This window comes from Panthera onca, chromosome B1, assembly GCF_046562875.1.
Source record: "Panthera onca isolate mPanOnc1 chromosome B1, mPanOnc1 haplotype 2, whole genome shotgun sequence".
Taxonomy (NCBI): Eukaryota; Metazoa; Chordata; class Mammalia; order Carnivora; family Felidae; genus Panthera; species Panthera onca.
Genome location: NC_138342.1, coordinates 11,447,742 through 11,464,440, shown reverse-complemented (window position 1 = coordinate 11,464,440; position 16,699 = coordinate 11,447,742). Strand labels below are relative to the sequence as shown.

Genomic DNA, 16,699 nt, shown 5'->3' with positions numbered 1-16,699 from the left:
TATTCTTTACCACGAGCCAGTGAGGTAGCTGCTTGGACTTCCTTATGGTGGACAAGGGGACCGAGGTTAGGGGAAGATTGTCTTTGCAGCCGTGGCGATAGCCATGGCTCACTAGCCTTGCTGGTAAGGGGCAGAGCTGGACTCCAAAACCCTCCTGTTCCCTACACTGACAGCCTCCAGTCAGGCAATGCCTGAAGCCTCCCATTTTTTTCTACTAGAAAGCTTTCCTGCCCCTCTGCCTTTCTTTGAATCTCTGCCAAAAAGCAAGTGATGGTGGCCGACTCCCTTGCTATAGCAAGTTCAGAGTACATAGTCTTTCCTTGCTCTCATCTGGTTAATCTTCACTAATTTCCACAATGTGGATGCCCATCATCTTTTGCTTTATTTCTCAATTTTTCTGGAGTTCTGGAAGGGAAGAGGGACCCCAGTAAATGTGAGAAGCCAATGCCTCCTTTTAACGGGTTTGCAATCTCCGAGGGGAATTCAGGCTTCTGTACATGAGTTATGACTGATACAGACTCAGGTATAAGAATACACACCTTATAATGTGCTCATATGGGGCAAGAGCCCTGTCTTACTCATCTCTGCGCTACCCCCACGCAGCCAAGGGCTAGAATGTAGAGGTGCAGCATATACTGATGGGTTAATGACTAATGCTAATTAGATGTCAGAGTATTCAATGCTGATTGGCTTCTGGAGGTAACCACTGACCAGTATGTTTCAACAGCCATGTGAGTAGCTCTCCTGTTCCCTGTCTCTCCCCTGACTCTTGCAACAGTCTCTGACCTGCTCTCTCTGGCCTTGCAGTTTTGTGCCTTCACGTCCAAGCTCTTGCGTGCTACAAAAGTGAACCCAAACAATGGACATTTGTTAATATTGCTGGCATTAGCCCCACTGCTCTGACTCTTGCAGCTTGGGCTGTGTTCTTTGATGAACTATCTGTCCTCTGTTCTCTGTGTCCACTTTGTTTGCACCTGAAAAGCATCCAAAGGCCCATGTTGGTTGCAGGGAGGCCAGAGGCAACATGGCCATTTGCTGATGAAGCCTCTCTATCCTGAGGCCGTTGAGAGTCTCTGTGTGACATTATCTAGGCAGAAAAAGAGTGATGATGGTGGTGATAATAATACGATAGCTCACATTTATTGAAAACCCCTAAACTCGCTTCTTTTGGGGCATCTCAGTTGTATTCCAACTCCCGGGTGTTACTAAATGTCTACCCAGATAAGGAAGACCCTTGTTCTCTGCTTTTCTTCTTGCTGAAAACATTTGGGGCATTCTTGGAGGAGACCAGTGGACATGAGCCAGTCTCAGAGTCCAGAGTGACAATAGACCCAACAGAGACAAAGATTTAGCAGCAGGTGGTAACACTTGCACACACAGACCCTGCCAGCCAAAACAACATTCTCACTGACTCCATCCCAGTGGATGGAAATCCAATAGTGACTCATAGTGTGCTTGGGAAGAAAGCTGAGGAGAGTGGTTTTGGCAAAGGAAAGACAAAATAAATGGAATGTTACCACAGTCTAAATTAGCAGGACTCTCCCCATCTTCTCTCTTCCCACTGACATTTCTTTGTGGCAGCAGGCAGAGTAAGACCACTGGCTTTGAAAGTTAAAGTCTTCTTTGCCCCACCATGTGCCCTTGGGCAATTTGCATCGCCTGTCTAAACCTTACTTTTCTCTTCCATAAATTAAAAATCGAAAACTGCTCAAACCAGGGATGCTTGTTAAGATTAATGAAGTAATGCATCTCATTGACGGGCATTCGTGCTACGCAAGAAATGTTGGTTTCTGTTGATGAAAGGAGAAGCAATTTTAAGTCAGAGATCTTCCTTCTTTTTTTAAAATTTTTTTTAAAAATATTTTTAAATGTTCTTTTAAAATATTTAGAATTTACCTTCTTGCTGGTGCTGGGAAATGCATTTCTTTGGTGGCACCCCTTCTGGGCTCTAGATCTGTGTTTTTGGAATAACCTCATGTATGTGGTTAGAAAAACTGCCCAAAGAAATAACTTCTAAGCAATTTCTTAAGACTCGAAAGCTGATGTCAGGTATCTGGAAAAATAGGTATGAGCTGGGGTAGAGTAAGCTTTCCAAGCAGAGCTAACAGCTTGAGGAAAAGCCTGGCATTGGGACAGGACAGGATACCTTGGAGAAACTAGGAGAAAGTTGGCGGGGAGCAGAAGAGTGTGAAAAGACACCGGTGAGAAATACAGGTGGAGAGGGAGCAGAGGCTGATCACAGGAATGGAAAGGCCATTGTGGATCTAGTGAAGAGTAGGATCGGGAGTGACAGGACCATACATACAATTTACAAAGGTCTCTTAGGGGCGCCTGGGTGCCTAAGTCAGTTAAGCGTCAGACTTCGGCTCAGGTCATGATCTCATAGTTCACCAGTTCAAGCCCTGTGACGGGTTCTGCGCTGCCAGCATGGAGCCTGCTTGAGATTCTCTGTCTCCCTCTCTCTGCCCCTCCCTCTCTCTACTACCGCCTCCCCTCCCTCAAAAATAAATATTTAAAGAAGAAAAGGTCTCTTGGACTGCCATGTCAAGAAGGATTGAGGAAAGCAAGAATGAAGGGCTATGGTAGACAGCACCCTTGAGCAAGGAAATAGGTAAGAAAACCATCCAACGACGGATCATGTTTGTAATAGAACCGGTGACAGGCTTCGTTTTTTCATTTTTTGTTTGGCCGTGTGAGTGTGTGTTTGTGTGTGTGTATGATTTCCTTCTAATAGGTTTTCCTATTCATAATTTGGAAAGTTTTCATCAAAATACATATACTCTATTTAACCTCAGAATTTATTTTCTATGTCCTGGATGCTGAGTGTAACTGTCATGCAGAATTACTCATATTTTATTTTACATATGTGCTCATTAAAGAAAACTTGTAGGGGCTCCTGGGTGGCTCAGTCGGTTAAGCGTCCGAGTTTGGCTCAGGTCACGGTCTCACAGTGAGTTCGGGCCCTGCATCGGGCTCTGTGCTGACAGCTCAGAGCTTGGAGCCTGCTTCGGATTCTGTGTCTCCCTCTCTCTCTCTCTCTACCCCCTCCCCCATTTGCACTCTGTCTCTTTCTCTCTCAAAAATAAATAAATAAATAAATAAATAAATAAATAAATAAATAAATAAAATAAAAACTTAAAAACTTAAAAAAAACTTGTAGAAGAGGAAAAGGTGGAAAAATAAAAGTAATGAAACTTCAGTTCTATTTTTCAAATAACCACTGTTACCATTTTAGTTTATTATTCTGTTATCTTTTGTTCTGTGTGTGTGTGCGTGCATGTGCATAGATCTTTTGTGCAGAGATGTGTAATATTATCTGTCACTGTTGCTGCTTGCTTTTTCTTTCTTTCTTTGTAATTGAAATATATCTGGCACCCAACATTGTGCAAATTTGAGGTGTAAAACACGTTGATTTGAAATATGTTTGTATTATAATATGATTGCCATTGTAGCCATAGTTAGCTTTTTAAGAACCTACATATAAGTGATAACATATAGTATTTGTTTTTCTCTGCCTGACTTATCTCACTTACTATAATGTTGTCACAAATGACAGGATTTCCTTCTTTCTCATGGCTGAATAATATTCTATGATATATACCACATCTTTATCCATTCAACTGGTATTGGGCACTTAGGCAGTTTCCATATCATGGTTATGGTGAATAATATAGCAATAAATAGTGTAGTGCAGATATCTCTTCTACATCCTGTTTTCTTTTCCTTTGGATATATACCCAGAAGTGGGCTTGCTAGATCACCAGCTTACTTTTTCTTTAACCTAATATTATATAATAAGCATTTCTCCTCTGTTATTCTTTGGAACCATTAATGGCCAAACAATATTCATCAAGTAGTTGTACCATAATTTATTTAATCTCTTTCCCCTTGTGATTGGACAATTAAGCTATTTCCATTTTTTCCTGTTATAAATGAGATTACATTGAAAAGTTTTGTGCATAAGCCTTTACCCCTATTTAGGATTATTTCCTTGGGATAGATTCCCAGAAATGGAATTACTGGGTCAAAAGATTTGGATGTTTTATGTCTCTCTTGGTACATGCTGCCAAACTGCTTTCCAAAAGGTTGTGTGAATTTACACTACCCTATTCCTGTATGAAAACAAAATCTAGGGGAATGTGAACTCCCCAACAGTTAGGCATCCTCAGTCCCTGGAACACAGACAGGGTCACAGAATCTTTGATTTGGAAGTAACTTTAAAGGCCAGCAAAGCTGACCTCTACTGATGCTTGATCATAGCAGTATGTTTTGTGGAGAGGACATTGAACCTTGTTCTTCAGTGGTATTGACAATTGTACCGTCTCTGGGCTGGGTGGTCCCAAATTCCCTACACAGTTCCTGCCAGGGGTTAAGCCCTGGTCATTTGTAATTTCACAGAACTAGAGCCATGCTGGGTGCATAGTGGGTGCTCAGCCGACCTTGGCAGATGGGATATAGGTGATGAGACACAATGCCTGGGTTGAAGTCATCTTGTTGTCCCCCTGAGAGGACAGCTCTATCAGGACACCAGAGTTGCCCCTGATCTGGCCAGGTCTCGAGAGCTTCAGAGACTACTTTAGTTCTAGGGGTCAAGGAAGACCACACTAAGGACGGGACATTTAAAGAGATTCCTGAGGATGACTTAGCTTGGTGAAGACAGGAATGGAGTCCTCCAGGAAGGGAGAAAAGCCTACGTGAAGGTTCTGAGGCAGGAGAGGGCGTTGGGAATTCTAGCAATGAAAGGAGAGTGGGTTGGGGCTTAAAAAGGGCAAAGTGGCCTATAACAGAGGCAGTCAGAGAAATAGATGAGATCAAATGACTTCAGGGCTTGAAGAGTTTAGATTGTATCATAGGAACCCCCGAGTGGGGGAAACTGTCATCTTTCTTATTCTTATAATGATTCTCTGGCTGTGGTGTGGACAGTGGATGAGAGAGGGCTAGGGAGGGGAGATGAATGACCAACCGGGAGACTGATGCAGCCAGTTGGGCACCGTGGGGGCAGGGGATACAGAGAGGAAGGGAGAGATTTTAAACGTACTTTTGTTTAAGTCTTGATGGATCAGACATCGTGTCCTGTGGGAGCCCCTCTGACCTTGTCAACACTAGCTAGCTCTGGAGCACCCTCTCTCTGGCCTATAGCACCCCAGCCTGTTATCACACTGGTGATGGTTTTCACTTTATCTTGTCTGCTTTCTCTGGATGGCGAGTTACCTATTGTTCATTGTTGTGTCCACTGTTGCACTCCTACCACTTAGAACGGTACCTGCCACATGGCAGGTACTTGATAAATGACTTGAAAATGTGTTGAATTGGTCACTTCCCTGTGTGCCAGGCACCGCACAGAGTCACTGTGCACTGTTTCGTGTGCTACACTCAGCAACCCCAAATGAAGTGGTTAATATTTCATCCCCATTTTATAGAAGAGGAAACAAAGGCATGAAGGGCTGGTTGCCTTTATCACACTCACGTAACTATGATGCGTTAAAGCGTGGCTTGAATCCACGTTTTTTGGTGCCAAAGACCATGCGCAAGATCACCCAGCGGCCTTCCTGCCCACACCCTCCACCAGGCTTACACGTTAGGGAAGCGGGGCTCTTGCTCGGATCATCACCAAGTAAGAAATGCTGGCCCAATGCAGCAGGCAGAAAGTAGGTGTACATGGAACTCAACCCGACTTAGACAGTGTAGACATACAACGGAATATTGTTGAGCTACGAAAAAGGAATGAAGTATGGGTACGTGTCACAACATGGAAGAACCTTGACAACATTATTCTAAGTGAGGGAAACCAGACACAAAAAGCCACATTTTATATGTGTCCCTTTGTATGAAAGATCTAGAATAGGTAAGTCTGTAGTGACAGGAACAGATTGGTAGTTGCCAAGGGTTGGAGGTGGGGGCGTAAGAAATGGAAAGTGACTGCTTAACGGTTACAGGGGCTTTCTTTTGGCAAGAAGAAAACGTTTTGAGCTTGCTAGAGCTGGTGGCTGTGCTAGTGTAATGCGCTGAATGCCACGAATTGTTTACTTTAAGATGGTGAATTTTATACCGTGTTAAGTTTCACCTCCATAAAAAATAATGCATAGTAATGCAATGTACTAGCTCCAGGCTAGTGGTTAACTGAAGAGTAAGGAAAGGGTCAGAATGGAGCCTTAGCTAAACCTACAACTTTTTATTTTCTGTAAAGATAAATACGTTTTTTATTTCCTTATAAAAGATCTGAAATGTAAAACCCTAGCATTATTTGTATTAATGGTGGAATGCTTCCATATAGAGAAGGGGAGCTAAGGCAAATCAGAGTGCCGTAGCTCAGCATGAAGGCGGAGTTGGCCAAGTTTCAGCCTAATTCTCCATCCACTAAAGCCTCTGACTTTAAACATAAAAGGAGAGACTTCAAGGTCATTAGATTCAGATGCCGTGTGTGTGGCCACAGTTCCCATCTTAAAATGAATGCGATGTCAATGTGAGATCTGACAAACTACAAGTATCAGCTTCCCATAATTAGTCTCTCTTCCCTCAGATGGAGAAGTTGTCTGAGACACAAAAGCATAGTGAGTGGAGGGCTGGAGCTTCCCAGTGGAGGCTCCATCAAATGTCATGGGAAGAGTGGGTGCATCAACAGAGTAGCTGCACAGGCTTGCAGGGCAATGGAGTCCAAGCATTAATACTTACTGAGAGGCCCCAGGACTCCGCCTGGGCTGCACCACTGTGCACATGTCCATGTGTCTAACTTCTAGAATCACTACTTGGATGGGTTGTGTTTGCCTCCATTTTGTAGCTGAGAAAATGGAGGCTCAGGTGAGGAACCTGCCCAAGGTCACAGAGGGAACAAGACAGCTGGGATTCCAGCCCTGTCTGTGCCAGAGCCTGTGTTCATTGCAATGCCTCCCACCCAAGAACAGAGCCTGTACATAGAAGTTGCTGGATAAGCACTTGTTTAATAAATAAACAAATGGTAGCAAAACAAAATAGTTTTTAATGGCCAAATGGTTTGGCAAAGATGCACAGAATTCAAACCAGCTCGGGGGCAGGCATGTTCTTAGGCTGTACAAATACAAAGTGGTACAACCTTTTAGGGCTGCAAAATTCATATTGACAAATACATACGAAGAGTCTGAAAATTACGCCACCCTTTGTCTCGACACTTTTATGGTTTAATTTGAAGAAAATTTTAAGAATGTAGGCAAAGCTATATGTATAATGATGGTCTTTTTTGGTTATAAATTATTTCTTCTACAGTTATGGATTAGTTAAGTCAATGGGACATCAACAAAAGGACGATTTTTCAGCCACTAAAATGTATGTTCTACAGGAACATTTAATGACAAAGGCAAATATTTATTATATGTTAATTAAGGGGAAAAATAGGCTGCCAAATAGTGTTTCCAGTGTTGGAACATTCATTTTGGCTTAAAAAAATAACATATGGGGGCGCCTGGGTGGCTCAGTCGGTTAGACGTCCGACTTTGGCCCAGGTCACGATCTCGCGGTCCGTGAGTTCGAGCCCCGCGTCGGGCTCTGGGCTGATGGCTCAGAGCCTGGAGCCTGCTTCTGATTCTGTGTCTCCCTCTCTCTCTGCCCCTCCCCCGTTCATGCTCCGTCTCTCTCTGTCTCAAAAATAAATAAACGTTAAAAAAAAAGTTAAAAAAAATAACATACGTATCACGAAGATGAGAAGCCTCAATACCAAAATGCTAATGTGGCTTTATTGCTTTGTGGAGGGGTTATGAGTGATTTCTAGTTTCAACTTTCATTCCTGTTGTGGTTTCCACATTTCCATGAGAGCCAATAAGCATATCCCTTCTGGTTTTAAAAAGTGAACAAATGAATGCTACATCAAAACAAAACAAACTGAGTCTACCCACCCAATGGACAGGATCATGTACAGATAGAAGAAATGTCTTTTCTCTCATAGAAATAAAACATTGATAACGTAAGAGATTATTTGTGGATATTTATCTCAGTGTGTTTTCTTTTCCTCCTCTATTTTCCCTCTCCCTCCCTCCCTCATTTCTTCTTTCCTTTCCTTTCCTTTCCTTTCCTTTCCTTTCCTTTCCTTTTGTTTCCTTTCTTTCCCTTCCCTTCCCTTCCCTTCCCTTCCCTTCCCTTCCCTTCCTTTCCCTTCCCTTCCTTTTCCTTTCCCTTCCTTCTTCAATGTACAATTTTAGTTCCTTCTCTTCCTGGTGCTAGATTTAAACATTTGATTAAAGTCCCAAATTCTCTTCTTCTACACTTTCTCATTGAGGAATTTGAGAGCAAAGCGTCTTGGATTTTAGACATCTGGGAATGGCCAAGATTTTGGATTGGTTTTGTGAGAAGATGTATTTGTTCAGTTGAGCAAGTGTGAAGCAAATGCTTTCAGCGTGTCTATTAATCTTAGTGGTCTGAGTGATGTAAGGGTATGCTCACTCATGTTTTATGATGTTTGTTTCATAAAAATATGTTGGTTTCAAGGCATTGGCCCCTGTTCTCTGTTGACTGGGAACAAATTTGGAGTATGGAAGGCATCTTGAATTTTTTCCCAAACCTAGTTTGTTTTTTAATCATCAACTGGAACTCTGTGATGGTTATGACTAACACATTTGTGAGTTCATGAAAACATTTATTTTTAATAGAAAAAATCCCAATAGAACGGGACTAGAACGAGAGTGCCCTACACCGGGTTTTGCCAAAAGGCTCCTGCTGGATGGTTTTAGGGATAGATTCAGATGGCTGTTGATGCTTACCAAGCTGGGAAGAAATGGGTGCACCTCCATTTAGGTCACAGATGGTAAAAGGTAACAAAAGGAGTTTCTGGTTGAGTTGGGGAAATGAAGCCTGAATTATAGTAGCTGTGACATGGGATGAATTCTCTTTGTATTACACCAGAGTTGAAGTTGATAATGTGCCCAATGGCATAAAATTAGTGCCCTCAAGAGATGTGTTAGAGCATTCTATATCTTTCATCAAGCTTCAGAACTTTGAGATGGCACTGGGCAATGCTTATGTTGTAATGTTCAGTGAAAAAGTCCCAGCTTAGAAAAGCATGTATAGGATTTTGTAAAGAGAAAAATATAAATAAAGAAAAACCAGTCTACATTAAAAAAGAAACAGAAAAATATCACAAAATGTTTCCTGCTTTTTCACAATCATGGACTATGTTGGTTGTTCTCCACCCTTCTCTATTTTCTGAAATTCTTAATGATCATGAAATATTTTTATGATAAAAGACTCATTCATCCAACATGCAGGTGCCAATCACCAAGGTTAGAGATTCAAAGATTATTTAGCCAATTATCTGCCACAAAGAAGCTTATAGCACTCTGAGGAAGAGAGAGAACTAGTTAAGAGGTGAACCGTTGCCATGAAGGAGGTATATTTGAGGCCAAAGTGTGAATCAAAAAAGTAATGGTATTATATTTACACGCAGGATCAAAATTTAAAAATGATTAAGTGCGTATGACCATAATGTCAGGGTCCTGTCTGCATGAAAGAACATGATCTCTCTCTGTCTAGGTTGTTCCGTCTAGTTATGTATATTTAGACAGAGGGGCTGACAGAGGGGCATAGCGGTGTTGGGGTTGGGGCTTTGCAACTGGTCATTTTGGGAAATGTCACGAATCTGTTCCTCTGAATCCTTGTCTCCACCAGCAGAGGTTGTAACTTCACTGATGTAGCTCTTGAACTCTATAATATTAATGTGTGGTTACCTTGCCCCCTCGGATCATATACTTTAGATGGACCATCTTCCTTTTTAATTTTAACAGTCACTGAAGCATATCCCTTTTAGCAGGAAGCAGAGTAATAAAGAGCTCAACAAATTAGTTAGAAATCATTTTCCAGAAAGAGAACACGGGCTTCGGATTGGGTCTCAAGGGGTTTTCTAAAGAGATAGTGCATTAACTTGGACTTCAGAGATGTTTGCTTTGGCTGTTCCAAAGACTTTTTGGGGTGTTTGTTACTTTTCAGTATCTCATCCTCGTTGTAAGTGGTTGAGTTTGCTCACATTGGTTATCTCCAGGTCAAAGAAGTGTTATTCGTTTGTTACATAAACAGTTATTTAGTGTCTACTATGTGCCTGGCCTGTTCTCAGAGCCGGGGTGACCCTAGTCAGCAACAGGCAGGATTCTTACCTATGAGGAGAGATAGATAACAAACATGTGGACAAGCAAATGAATAAGGAAATCAGTGCTGAATGCTATTCAGGGGGTGGTAGTGGAGGGGTTCTGTGCACATGGCTGGTGTGGTTCGTTTTGATCAGTGTTGTCACCAGTTGCCTGGGCAGGGTGGGTACACCTGGGCTTTGGCGTCACAGTCACCTGGGTCCCAACCATAAGCCTGGTGCCCACCAGTGTTGCTAGCTGTGTGACGTCGGGATGGTTACATAACTAATCTGAGCCCCTCAGCTCTGTGTTGGGGACAAAGAAACTCCCTGTCAGTTGTGTTATGATGATGAAATGGATTAAGTGAAGGATGTGGATCATATCAGCTGCTCAGAAACAGAAGGGTTGACACACATTCTTTTAATGCTGTCTCCATCTTGATGGCCGGTTCTGCCAGGATCCCTGGGATTCTAAGCCTGGCAGCTTTTCCTTCTTGTATCGTCTCCAAGAAAATAGCTCTGCAGGTACACTTGTGGTTTTCCGAGCTGTCTTTTAGCTTTAGTCGCTTCTCAGGTGTGGTAAACTGAGTAATGGCCACCAAAGATATCCACATCCTAACCCCCAGCACCTGTTAATATGCTACGTTACTTGGCAAAGGGGCCTCGCAGATATGATGAAGTTATGAGTCTTGCGAGAGGGAGAGCATCCTGCATTATCCGGGTGCAACCCCTGACGACAAACCAAGGGTCCTTACTAGAGGGAAGCAGGAGGGTCGGTGTTATAGAGGGAAGGTGATGTAAGGATGGAACTGGAGGGAAACAGTGAGAGAAGGAGCTGCCATCTGATGGCTCTGAAGGTGGGGAAATCAACAAGGAACATAGCCTCTAGAAAAGAAAAGGCAAGGGAACCGCTTCTCCCCTAGAGCCTCTGAGAGGAACACAGCCCTGTGAACCCTTTTATTTAATTTTTAATTAAAATTAAAAAAAATTTAGTTATTTTTGAGAGAGAGAGAGAGAGAGAGAGAGAGCAAGAGAGAACGAGTGGGGGTGGGGCAGGGAGACAGAGGAAGACACAGAATCCGAAGCAGGCTCCAGGCTCTGAGCTCTCAGCACAGAGCCTGACGTGGGGCTTGAACCCATGAACTACGAGATCATGACCTGAGCCAAAGTCAGATGCTTAACAGACTGAGCCACCATGGCACCCCCCTGTGAACCCTTTCAGACTTCTCATCTCCAGAGCTGTAGGGTAAGAACTATGCTGATTAAAACCACCAAATTTGTGGTCATCTGAGTAGCACTAGGAAACAAATACAGGTGAAACCGGGAGACCCTGCCTGAGCCCCAGGCAACATGAGAGTAGGGGTCTCTGGGGCTGCTCAACATAATGATTTCTAAAGCCAGCATACCTAGGCTTGCAGCCCACTCCACCATCTAACTGTGATCTTGAGAAAACTCCAGTCTCTGTGCCTCAGTGTGCCTTCTATAAAATGGGATGAAAGCTAACATACATTATGCATATAATTAGTACATTGGCCCGTGGTAAGTGCTCAATAAATAGAAGTTGTTATTAATAGAAGCAAGTTCTTACTGAAATGAATTCCTGTTTTTCCGGAATAGTGGAGAATGATTAGAGCGCTGGCATCCAGGTGTTGGTAGCAGCTCACCAGATAGCTGTTGAGCAGTGTCCAAGGATTGTTTTAGTTAGTGTATGTGTTCATTTCCACGGCCTTTTTTTTTTTTTTTTCAGTGAGGCCAAGGGCAGTTTCTTTCCCTTTCTGCTCACATGCGGACAGTGAGATTCAAATGGGGTGACAGCACTTATGCTCCTCAAAGCTCTGTCTTGTCTCCTGCTTGAAATTCAAAATTCATGTTGCAGCTGTAACAGCCAAATAAAATGTGGCCCTGTGAACTTTTTGCATTTCTGTTTGTCTCTGGTAGATCACGGGCTGCTTGTTTCTGCTATGCAAAAAAGTCACTCCCCTGATAATTCTGAAGACCAGAGAAGGAGTTTGTTCACATGAAATCGTTATTTTTCTGAGTTTATCCAGTTAGGATAATACTGTTCTCTAAGTGATTTCATATTTGAAAAACAGAAGACTTACCACTTGTGTGAATTTAGCTTAAGGAAATCGTTTTTAATTCAGTAGAAATATCTACATACAAAAATTCTCATTGCAGCATTATTAAAAACGGCAAAAAAATGGAATAAATGGAAATGTTAGACAATAGGGGGACTGTTAAATATATTGTGGTCTAGTCACTCAGTGGAATATTTTGTAGCTAGTTGAAAGTGTGGCTATAATGACCTTGTCATTATAGGGAAAATATTTGCAATGTACTGATAGGAGAAAAATTGAGACAAAATGGTGTTTGGTGTAATAAAATGCTTATGATGATTCTAACTCACACATCAATAGCCTAGCAGAAAATATAACAAAACGCCAACATCTCTTGTGTTCACACAATGGAATTGTGAACTTTTTTCTCCTATTTTCCAAACATTTAGTAATATAGCTATTTACATATTTAAGGAAAAAAATTAGCTAAAAAACCATAAAGCAATAAACCAGAGCTTCACGACAGCGTGGAAGATGTGCAAGAAAATCATGAATGCACACATTTTCAAGTCAAATGAAAATGCACAAGGGGTTCTCATTTCCTAGATTAGGGCTGATTGCAGGAACCCCGTGGTGAGAAATCTTGGCTATTAGCACTTAGCAGGGCATGCGGAGACCATTCTAACACATCAGCTTTCTTGCTCTAAGTCGGCTGATTGGGTTTCAGGAAACAAAGAAAAGTTTTTCTCTCCAAAACAATTCAGTTCTGATTAGATCAGTAACCTCCATTCCAGCTCAGGGGCTCTGGAGAAAAGAAAGAAAATCTATCATTTACAGAGGCCTGCTATGTGCCAGGCTCTGTGCTGGGTGCTTTAAGTTTATCGTCTCCATTCATCCTCACGCGTCTGTGAAGTAGGTTCGATTGTAGGGACTTAACAGAAAAGATGCTCAGAAAAGTGAACACTAATTGGTTGGGGCAGAAGCAGGTTCAGACTTTGGGCTGTCGGGTGCCACAGTTCATTACCTTAGACAGGATGCTAGCTTACGAGGCTGCCCAGAGACCCTCCAGCTGATTTGGTATAATGCTCTGTTTTTCAGGGACCCGACAGTGTCTCTCCCTAGATTAATCACTCCCTACCATGGCTGTGCACGGGGAGTTGTTAAGTGTAGTTTAGTTTTAAATAGGCAGGACACCACAGTGTTTGAAAAGTCCATATAATAAAAAGCATATACAGTGAAAATAAGTCTTCTATATCCACCTGTCATTCCCCAGTTTGTCTTCCTTGAGAAGACCATCGTAAAGGGAGAACACTAATAAACATAGGTCTTGGGGACCCATTCTCAAGTTTTGATGATCTAGAATCTCCTAAGTTTGCCCTGGAGGCTGGACTTTTAACAAGCATCCCAGATAATTTGGATGCAGGGTCTGGGGCTGAGGACCACTGCTCCAGTGATACAGTTATACAATTCAATAAAAAATAGCAAATTCACGCTGCATATGTCAACTATTTCAGTTCATACAGCCTCGCGGGAATATAGGTGTTTGAGAAAACAGGTTCAACTTTTCTTGGTTTTACAGACTTTTATTTTTCACATTCTGGAGGCAGGAAAGTCCAAGACCGAGGTGCAGGCCAGTTCAGTTCCTGGTGAGAACCTCTTCCTGGCTTACAGACGGCCACTTCTTGTCACAACTTCACGTGATGGGGAGAGAGCTCCGATCTCTCTTCCTCTCCTTATAATGACACTAGTCCCATCATGGGAGCCTCACTCTCATGACCTCATCTCAACCTTCTTACCTCCAAAAGACCCACCTCTAATACCTTCATATTGGCAGGTAAAAGCTTCAACAGGTGGATTTTAGTGGGGCTACAACGTTTAGTCTATAACTTTGGGTCTAGTCTGCTCTGCCATGTCGAGCTGAAAGGTCTTGTCAAGTTATTATGATTGTCAGCCTTTAATTTCTTCATCTATAAGGTAAGCTGATTGGACCAGCTCAAGGGTATCCAAAGTCTCCCCCGGGAAACCTAGAGCATTCTTTGGGGCTGAGGTAGAGGACTGAGTAGGCAGGTTTCTATCTCAGTAGGCTAGCCCTCCCCTACCTGCCACAGCTCATTATTCAGTAAGAGCAACTCTCTCTTATCTATCTATCTATCTATCTATCTATCTATCTATCTATCTATCATCTATCTATCTATCTGACATCTATCTATCTATCTATCTATCTATCTATCTATCTATCTTCTATCTAACATCTATCTGACATGTATCTATCTATCTGACATCTATCTATCTATCTATCTATCTATCTATCTACCTATCATACATCTATCTATCTATCTATCTTCTATCTAACATCTATCTGACATGTATCTATCTATCTGACATCTATCTATCTATCTATCTATCTATCTATCTATCTATCATCTATCTATCTAACATCTATCAATCAATCTGACCTCTATCTATCTATTTATCTATCTAATATCTATCTATCTATCTATCTATCTATCTATCTATCTATCTTTTTAGGATTAAACTCCAGACTGTTTAGATTTCGCCAGCTTTTCCCATAATGCTCTTTGTCTTTTCCAGGATCCAATCCAAGACCCCATGTTGCATTTAGTGTCCTATCTGATCTGCCTCTGATTAAAATTTTATTCAAATCAATGGTTCCAGAATGACAACAGAAAGAAACGTTTGCTGTCCACCGGGTTAACTGCTGGCTAGTTGTCTTCCACTTGTATGACTTGAGGCTGACAGTACGTATGAGGATTGACTGTGATGTAAGGAAACAAACACGGTCTTTGGGGACAGGCCAAGTGGGTCTAACTTTTGCTCTCCGGAGGATATTGGACGGTTCACTGAGCCTTCTTGAACTTCAGGATCCTCATCTGTAAAATGGCAGAGTAATGCCTAGTTTGCACGTTCTGAAGTTAAAGTGAGTTTGGTGAGGCACAACCATAAGAGGCATTCTACCGGTGGTGGCCCTTCCCTGGGTTCATATGGTGTCACTGGCTGTCAAGTTAAAAGACACCTATGCCTCCTCATGGTGTACCATTGGTGCGGCCATCCAGGGGCTTGTCCCCATGCCCCGCTGAACCTCTTAAACATTTCTGTGTGCCTGGAATAATATTTAACAGCAGCCTATTCTCCTGCTCAAGAAAAAAAAAACCCATCTGATATCTAATGTTTTGATCGTACTGTTGAGATGGGATTTAAAACATGATTCCTAATTCAGTTGTTCCAAAGTGGAAAAAGATTACATAATTAGTACATGTTAATCATAGAAAAATTAGGCTATATGGATAAACAAAAGGAAGAAAATAGAAATCAGCTGTAATCATCAGACCACCCAGAAATAACCTTGTTATCATTTTGGGATCTGCATCTGGAAAGATACACATTCTCTTCCTCTCTTCTTTCTAAAACCATTCTATACATTACTTTCTTTGGAATCATATTGTCATTTACTCTATATGTACTCACATTTCCATATTATAAAATCTAATTCTGGATTGTAATTTTTAAACTGTATTATATGGATGTATTGAAACTGTCTTAACTAATTCCCTATTGTTGAATGGCTTAGTGGTTTCAATTTCTGCTTTTGCCAATAACATTGCAATTATACACATCCCTCTAGCAAAATCTGTGTGCACCATTCTCCAATTTGGAAGCCTGAAGCTGGCAGCTGTCATACAGGGCCCACACCCTCTTTTTCTCTTACTTCCCTTTGCAGATTCCCCTGTACTGTCTGTGCACGCGTGTGCCCTGCTGTGCACGTGTGGGTACGGTCTGGGCACGCGTGATTACCATCTGGGCATCTGTGGGTACTGTCCGTGCACGTGGGTGCACTGTCTGGGCATGCGTGGGTTCCTGGGGGAGACCGTGTGCTCCTTTGAGGGCAGTGAGCGTATGCTCTCTTCCTTCCCTCCTCTCCAGTATATAGCCCTGTAGCCCTCCGTGCATTTCTACTCTCAGCCCGTTACCCCAAACTTGCTTTGCCATTGCTTGTTGTGCTTGGATATTTGATGTTTGTGTTCTTAACTCTGGTCCATATCCTCGCTCATTCAAGAGAGACCGACTGAGACCTTCCGATGTGCCAAGTGTTGATCCAGCAGCTGGGAAAAATGGCAAATGAGACAGAAAGTGGCCGTGCCCTCGGGGAGCGGCATTGGAGAGGGATAGGCAGACCTCAGGCCAGGGAACACAGGCAGGGGTGGTTTCAAATAGCCATGCCCGGTAGGAGGACAAGAAAGCAGGTAGGAGGATGGGGAGTCTCCGGGAGGGGCTCAGAGGAAGTTTCTCTGGGGAAACCACTCATGGGCAGAGATCTGGATGGGGCAAAGGTGTGGCCTGTGACTGGGGCAGGGGACCAGCAGCCCCTTGTAGAGGAGTAGCCACGCTAAGGAGGCCAGCGCAGGAACAATCGGGCTGTTCCCAGGACAGCAGGAGACACAGAGGGTGAGGGCTTGGGAGACAAGCCCTGAGGGGCAGGACAGGGGCTACACTGCTGGTCTTAGAGGCCATGGGGAGGAGGTTAAATTTTATTTGATGTTCA

At 42.7% G+C, this 16,699-nt stretch overlaps 1 protein-coding gene across 3 annotated transcripts in view; it reads right to left on the bottom strand.

The window, feature by feature from the left end:
* The window catches only part of C1QTNF7 (C1q and TNF related 7), a 110,965-nt gene that overhangs the window by 28,013 nt on the left and 66,253 nt on the right, over positions 1 to 16,699 (bottom strand). The window lies entirely within an intron of this gene.